The following is a 7,139-nucleotide window of genomic DNA, read 5'->3' on the forward strand; positions in this document are numbered from 1 at the left end:
AGAAAAGCCCCAGACAGGGAGACAAACCTACAATCTGAGGTAAAAACAAAACAAAAAAAAAAAAAAAAACAAAGCTAATAAATGTGTTTTAACAAGAAGATGCTCAAAGTGCGTTTGGTCCCAAACAGAATTTAAGCACAGAAAATTCACATATTCTTCATTTTACTGCTATTTTGACTCACCAACTAATCTCCAGCWGTCACGGCTTAGTGTGATATCAGCCTAACTCATATAAACATGGTATTTTTTTTAAATAACCTATAAACTGAAGCACAACAGCATAATAAAACTCCTGAAATCCTGTCAGGTTCAGTTTTTAGTTTTGGCCACTCCTTGTATTGCATTTGTGCAATCTGACCAGTAGATGGAGCCAAAGACAAATAATTGATTCAACTCAGAACAAAACGGTGCTTCATAAATGTTTGTTGGCCTTATAAAGTCACGTGCATCTTGCATTTCACAGCTGACTCATGTTATTTTGGGAACACAACCTCCGTTTACCATCTTTTTTCTGACATTTTTTTTAATATCAGTTGTGTTGCAAGTTGTCTCCAACACTACATGCTGGCGAGTGATTAAAAAAAAGGAAACTGATATCCATTGCCTCAAAACATTGATCACTCTCACACACACATACACCCCACATACACACACTTTGATTTTATTTTCTCTCTCCAAGATAAAGTACTCCCAGCACTGAGTAGCAGTGGATAAAGATTTAATCTCTTTTCTGATGAATGACCTGCTCCTTTGCTGACAGCAGGTGCTGAGGCAGACTGCACTACATGAGAAACAGAGAAAATGATGGGAGAATTTGTTTCAGTAAATCCTCTGGCTTCCTGTGTTTGTGTCTGTGCGAGGGAGCAGTGGTGCAGAAACTCGTCCCAGTTTAGAAAATCTCCGTTGAGAGGAGTTGTTTGATAACTCGTGCAGATAGTCAGAAAAAAAAAAAAAGATAAAAGTTGTGTCAAACATCTGTGGTTCATATATTTTGTGTGACAGTTCAACGTGAATGTATCATAGGGGGATCAATGGCACAAAACACTGCTTCACAGAAAGGTTTTTGTCTCTATCTGTTCTTATTTGAATCAGAACTACTGAATATGTGTTTTTGCAAAGGCTTGAATTCAGCTTCAAAGGAAGGAAAGAAAGCTTTAAAAAGCAGCAATGTAATGTGTTTTATTTTGAGACATATAGCTATAATCGTGATTGTTTTTATTTCCTTTGCAGTTGTTTGACAGTCACTGTATTATTTCCACTTCTGCTTCTTTTTCCACATTATTTCAGAAGAATTTTAAGTTTTAAATCWGTTTTACTGCTTAAAATAGCTTTTTTCTTTTCAATCATTTTTTTATTTGTAAAATAGCACATGATGAACTTAAGTATTTATATATTGTTGCACAAGTCCCTCCTAGACTGGTGCCCAGTTTATGCYCAGTAAATATGCTCCACTTTCAGACATTTAGGCAGACTTGTAAAGTAACTAAGAGAAATACTTTGTTACTGTACTTAAGAAGGATTTCTGGGTACCTGTACTTTACTTGCGTAATTGTTTTTCAGCCTACTTTTTACGTCTATTCTTACATTTTCACACAATTATCTGTACTTTCTACTCCTTACATTTTTTAAAAAGGCAAGACGCAGAAAGACGTTACTTTTATTTCATTTTTGCTTTTCATTCCAGCTTGTTATTGTAAAAAAAAAAATACTATCCATATAAATTGTGCCTCCTAGATAGAGTGAGTTTAATTGTGGTTGAATGAGAAGTATAAATGTATAAAATTCTGATACTGTATTAGTTTGTACACAAACAAACCAAGTCACACTCCAGCAGGACATAGCAGACATATGTTACCTAGTACAAAGATGCATGTGGTGGCTTATACTGTATATATAATTTAACATCAATTAAACATTATTTTAATACCACATAGTCATTTCTGCATTTTTTGGGGGAGGTCACCACCTAATAAATGTCCTTACAGAAAATCGAACTTGTCATTTTAAATCAATACTTTTACTTTTAATACTCAAGTACAAAAATATCAGATACTTTCTTTTACTCAAGTAATATTCCTAAAGGAGACTAACTTTTACCAAAGTAATTTTTTGGTAAGATACTTGTACTTTTACTCAAGTATCACTTTGTGGTACTTTATACAACAGTGCGTTTAGGTTACACAGTGTTTAAAACCTAAAACAGTGGTCCCCAAACTACGGCCCGTGGGCCGGATTCGGCTCACCTCCCCATTTGGTCCGGCCCCCAGAACAATACCAGAGCGCATTTAGTTTTTTTTCATTCATGTGTATTTATATTTGATTATAAAGTTGGACTTTTGCAATAAAATGTTCCTTAATTATGAACTATTTTCATTATTAACTATTATTAGTAACTATTTCATACATACACACATATAACGTGACCTTCTGTTCCACCTTTCTGCAGTCTGTGCCCCTATCTGGCAACCCCCAGAAAAAAATCCTAAACCCGCCCCTCTCAAAGAGAGAACGGAATAATGGAGAAAAGATTAGGTAAGAGAAAAACTGATTCAGAATGCAGGGCATTTAAGCTTCAGTGGACAAACAATTATTTTTTTGTTCATCTGTCAAGAGGCGGTGGCAGTATTCAAAGAATACAAATCTGCAGCGACACTATGAATCCCGTCACAAAGACAAGTACGATAGCTTGCAAGGCCAAATGTGAGCAAACAAACTCTCAAAGCTAAAAAGTGGACTGTTAGCTCAGCAGAATACATMCTGTGAAGAACCCAGAGAGGCTTATTTGAATGTGCTTTCTGGAAAACAATAMATTTTTACATTTAGGCACTCMTGCAATAGCCACACYTTTTCTGTTACAAACTGACTCCGCCCCCCACCAGAGAAGGGAAAAGTCATGTGGCCYTTACAGGAAAARGTTTGGGGACCCCTGACCTAAAAGCTCTTAGCTAAGCAAAAATAAATGATCATTGTGCAATATTTTCATTGAAAAGCATTTCTCCCTTTTTGATTTCTCAACAACCTTTGAGAGGTTTAAATCACATTAGCACTTGTGACTGTTATTTTTTGATATTATTTCCTTATTTTTAATTACAAATGTAAAGCTATTTTGCGTTTCTTACATTTAGGCTATACTTGTGACAGCTGGAAATGAAATAGGTCAACCATCTATTAACATAAACTATGTTTTCTGGGTTTTATTTTCCAGACTCAAAGTTTCACAATGGTCTAATCAGGTTGTTTTGCTGTAAAAACACTTCCCATTTTGAAGAAGCTTTTCTGCCCTTTTTTGTCAAAAGATGTACTCTCAGTGCTCACACTAAATTGAGCTCATATATTCTGACTTTATGTGGGCATTATTTCTTTCTTTATAGACGCAGCCCTCCGGAGAGCGTCGGTGAAGTCGGAAACTCCATTATCGGGGGCCCCCTGATGAAAACCTCTTAATGGCTCTGCGGTTGGAAATGAGGTCGAGAGAAAGACCCGGCAGTCCAGCTGCACGCGCAGAGCCATAAAGCCTGATGTAGAGGCCTCTCATCGAGCATCTGCAGCCGAGGAAGAATAACTGTACCGATGTCTGCAGACCTGTTGAATTAAAGGGGGCATTAACTGCTGCTTCCTCTGCATTATTGATGGAGAGCTCCATTCCAGAGGCCATAATGTCTGTTTTTTTTTCCTTTTCCCTTGCAATTTTTCCAGCAGACGTCTCGTTGTCTTCAAACACACTTCTGTGGAAAGGAAGCGAGGGTTCAGGCGGAGTGCTCACCCCTTCTTGCAGCTTGATGTTATTTTAAACTGAGCCACCGCCGCCACAATCGATGCGGAGCTGTGAAACCTCCACAGCTTGTGTTGCCCGTGTGAAATGAGAGTAATCACAGGATGACAAGCATTGGATGATGAGTGTTATGCAAGGTGCCACCTACACTAAAAGCACCATCAGAGGCAGGGAGGTTTTCTCTCAGAGGTGCCAAATCACACGACGCCTCGAGCTCAGAGAGCCTCCTCTTGTATGCTGTGACCTCACTGAGGCAAAACCGGAGATTTTTTTATTTGACTTTGATGCCAAAAACTCAAACTGGGATTACCTTGTGAGTCACCTCAGCTGCCACCTACAGCACACTGTGCTGTGGGGCTCCATAACAATTTCTTACTGTAGGTTTTATCTGCTCGAGACACCTTAGCACACTGCTGACCTCATCCTGTCACATATTTAATGAGCAGAGCGGTGTCACAAACCACAGCGTTCGGGGAATGACAAGGGTAAAGCTCCACACAATGCTRGAAAGATTAATGAGGTCATCTTCTCGCTCGGTTTATGTGCGAGACGCACTCAAAGAGGAAGAAAGAAACCTGATGAGTTTAGGAGATGTTTCATATAAATGACACAAAGACAATCAAAAGTAATAGCAGCAGTATTCATGTGAAGCCCTGCTCTGGTCTGCTTATCTGCTTTGAATTTTATAGCCCAGCCTGGTCAGTGATAATGAGCAGGCATTTTTTTCTACTTGGTCAGCAGGGATTGGTGTGCTCCACCCTTTGATACTGCCTGTGTGATGTTGTGTGTGTGTGTGTGTGATGTTGTGTGTGTGTGTTTTCATACGAAGCACTTGGCTCTGGTTTTAAGATGGCAACATTCTCCAAGGGCAGTCCCACTTAAATCCTCCTGAAATCCAAATTCTGCAGGTTGCTTCACAGGTTGAATGTTTGCTCCAAACRTTCCTGAGTTCTGATGAATCAGATGCAACAAACTATTGAAATAATGGAGAAATGATAATGTTTAATATGTACGAGGAACTGTTTTAAAAGGACATTAATGCTCTGTTAAAGCTTAAGTGAGCAGAGGATGAACTGATCTCCAAAAGACTAAAGATAAACTTGATTCTTATAATTTCGTTATTTTGCTTTTATTTATTTTTTGCTTTTATTAACCTTTTTAACACATGTTGCGAAGATTTAATATAAATTTACATTTAAATGTATTTCCTTTTGTTAAAGTGCCTAGCCCTTACTTATTGTGTTGGATAGTGTGCTATTACAGTTTTGTCTACACAAYGAGTTGCTGACTTTATAGAAACCTGGAACATGTTTTGCTCAGACTTCCATCATGACAGCAGATTTTATGGTAAGAAATAATTATTTTTATTATTCTTCAGTATTGGTGTGCTTGCACTACATGTATTTGATTTTTTCCCCCTGCATATCCTGATGCATCTCAGTAATCCAGGTAAAAAATCAAAAAGAAAAAAATTGTGTAGGTCTTCTGGACGGGTTCTTCTCTAATGAAACGTTTCGTCTCTCCTCCAAGAGACTTCTTCATTCTGAGAGTTTCAGGCAAAWTTCAGGCTCTTAAGCCCAGCCTCCATGTGACTGATACTCACATCACATGGCTATTGTTGACACCTAATTAACACCTATTGTTAACAGGGGGTGGAGTGATACTGGCAATAGCTGCGCTGTTGGAGTGGGACAACTGAAAACGGAGGCCTCCACCTCTGTTTAACGATAGACAGTCTTTCTTCACGAAAATGGCTTCTTTTACTCCTCTCTCAAACCAACGTTCCTCTCTATCAAGAAGAGAGAGAGATCATCCTCATCTCTGAAAGAGTGACCGCTGGCCTGTAAATGAGTGAAAACTGCAGAGTTCTGGCCATTAGATGTAGCTCGTCTGTGTTGGGACATTCTTTTGAACAGTGGCTGCTTTGTTTCCCCGATGTATAACTGGTCGCAGTCCTCCTGGCACTTAACAGCATATACAACATTGCTCTGTTTGTGCCGGGGCACCGGATCTTTGGGGTGAACCAGCCTTTGCCGTAATGTTTCTTTTTTCCTGCATAACTCATTTATGGTTTATGAACAGTTAAAGTGCGTAAAGTTGAGCACATTAGGATACAATGGTAATTATTTGAACAACGTGTCTGATGTGATGACAAATGAGTGTTTATTAAATCTCATGATTTTTGGGAAGTTTTTGCAAATAAGTCTGAGCTTTTCTGTTAACTCAGTGAATTGTTTTGAAAAAGGGGAGGGATGCTCTATTATTTTAAGTTTATGCCTAAGCAATCACTAAAAATACAACAAAAAATTGAACATAAATGCCTAGCTAAACCATCCCTGTCTCTTTTATTTATTATACACTTGTGCCTGTGTTTTGCTACTTGAGTGAAAAGTTTGGCTAACGTTGGATTTTTATTTTTATTTTAGTATGTAAAAAAAAACAAAACCCTTATGCTTCATGAAGGCCTGTTATCATGAATGACCGCTGGGGGGCGCTGAAACACCGGCGCAACTTCTCCAGGCTGCTCAGACTGACTGATGCGTCTCTCATCCTTCGGACTCCTCAGATTCTTTTCTCTAACTGCACGACGCTGCAGCCAGAAGCCCAACTGTTCACACTTTGTGAATGGAGGAGTGCAGGAAAATGAAACACAGACTCATTAGTTAAATCCTGAAACTATGAGCTACTGTCCGGAGTGGAGTCCAGCTGCCGCGGAGCTCCGGCGGATGGGAAGTTGCGACTCAGACCCGGAGCAGCATCAACTTTTATAGACTTTAAAGTCGCACCCTGCAAACCCCCCAGTTCAGAGGTGGGTCTGGACTCTGGGATCCGGTGTCTGGAGAGCCTTGATGTCAGACCTCTGCGCTTATGTGTTGTCCAGGGAATCTGGAAGAGACGAGGAGGAAATCTCAATCCCCTGAAGAACAGGTCTCTGCTGTTAATCTGGCAATGGAGCATAAATGAAAGGGACGCTTATCTGGATTAATTGAGAGGAAAAACGGCAGGTAGGTCGGCAATGCAGCTCTTTAACCTCTCAGCTGCGTCTTTCCACTCGTTTTGACAACGAATATATAGAATTCATAATGAGTTTCTAAATCTATAAGACACTAAATAGTCACCTGTCTGAACGTCTCTCTCCTGCTGGCTGATTGATAAAATTATTGATTTTACTGAATCCAGCTGGGAATTGATGACTACATGTGGTTGTGTTCATGTGTAGCAGGTTGGCAAATATTCTACTTTATATTGTCAAAAGGCAGAGAACATATATGTGCAATATGTGTGTGTTCTGCTTAAATTTGACCAAAAAACCTAGTTGATTTTATTACACATCTCTGCACAGAACTGACTCAGTATCTTTCCCACT

At 39.2% G+C, this 7,139-nt stretch overlaps 1 protein-coding gene across 1 annotated transcript in view; it reads left to right on the forward strand.

Annotated features, from left to right (window-relative positions):
* The first annotated feature begins 6,349 nt into the window (after nucleotides 1–6,349).
* The window catches only part of tafa3a (TAFA chemokine like family member 3a), a 104,631-nt gene continuing 103,841 nt past the window's right edge, over nucleotides 6,350–7,139 (forward strand). Inside the window, exon 1 of the mRNA XM_014008645.1 lies at nucleotides 6,350–6,777. The gene's annotated coding sequence lies outside the window, so the exon portion shown is untranslated. The remainder of the gene's footprint in view (nucleotides 6,778–7,139) is intronic.

This window comes from Austrofundulus limnaeus, unplaced genomic scaffold (assembly GCF_001266775.1).
Source record: "Austrofundulus limnaeus strain Quisiro unplaced genomic scaffold, Austrofundulus_limnaeus-1.0 Scaffold51, whole genome shotgun sequence".
Lineage (NCBI taxonomy): Eukaryota > Metazoa > Chordata > Actinopteri > Cyprinodontiformes > Rivulidae > Austrofundulus > Austrofundulus limnaeus.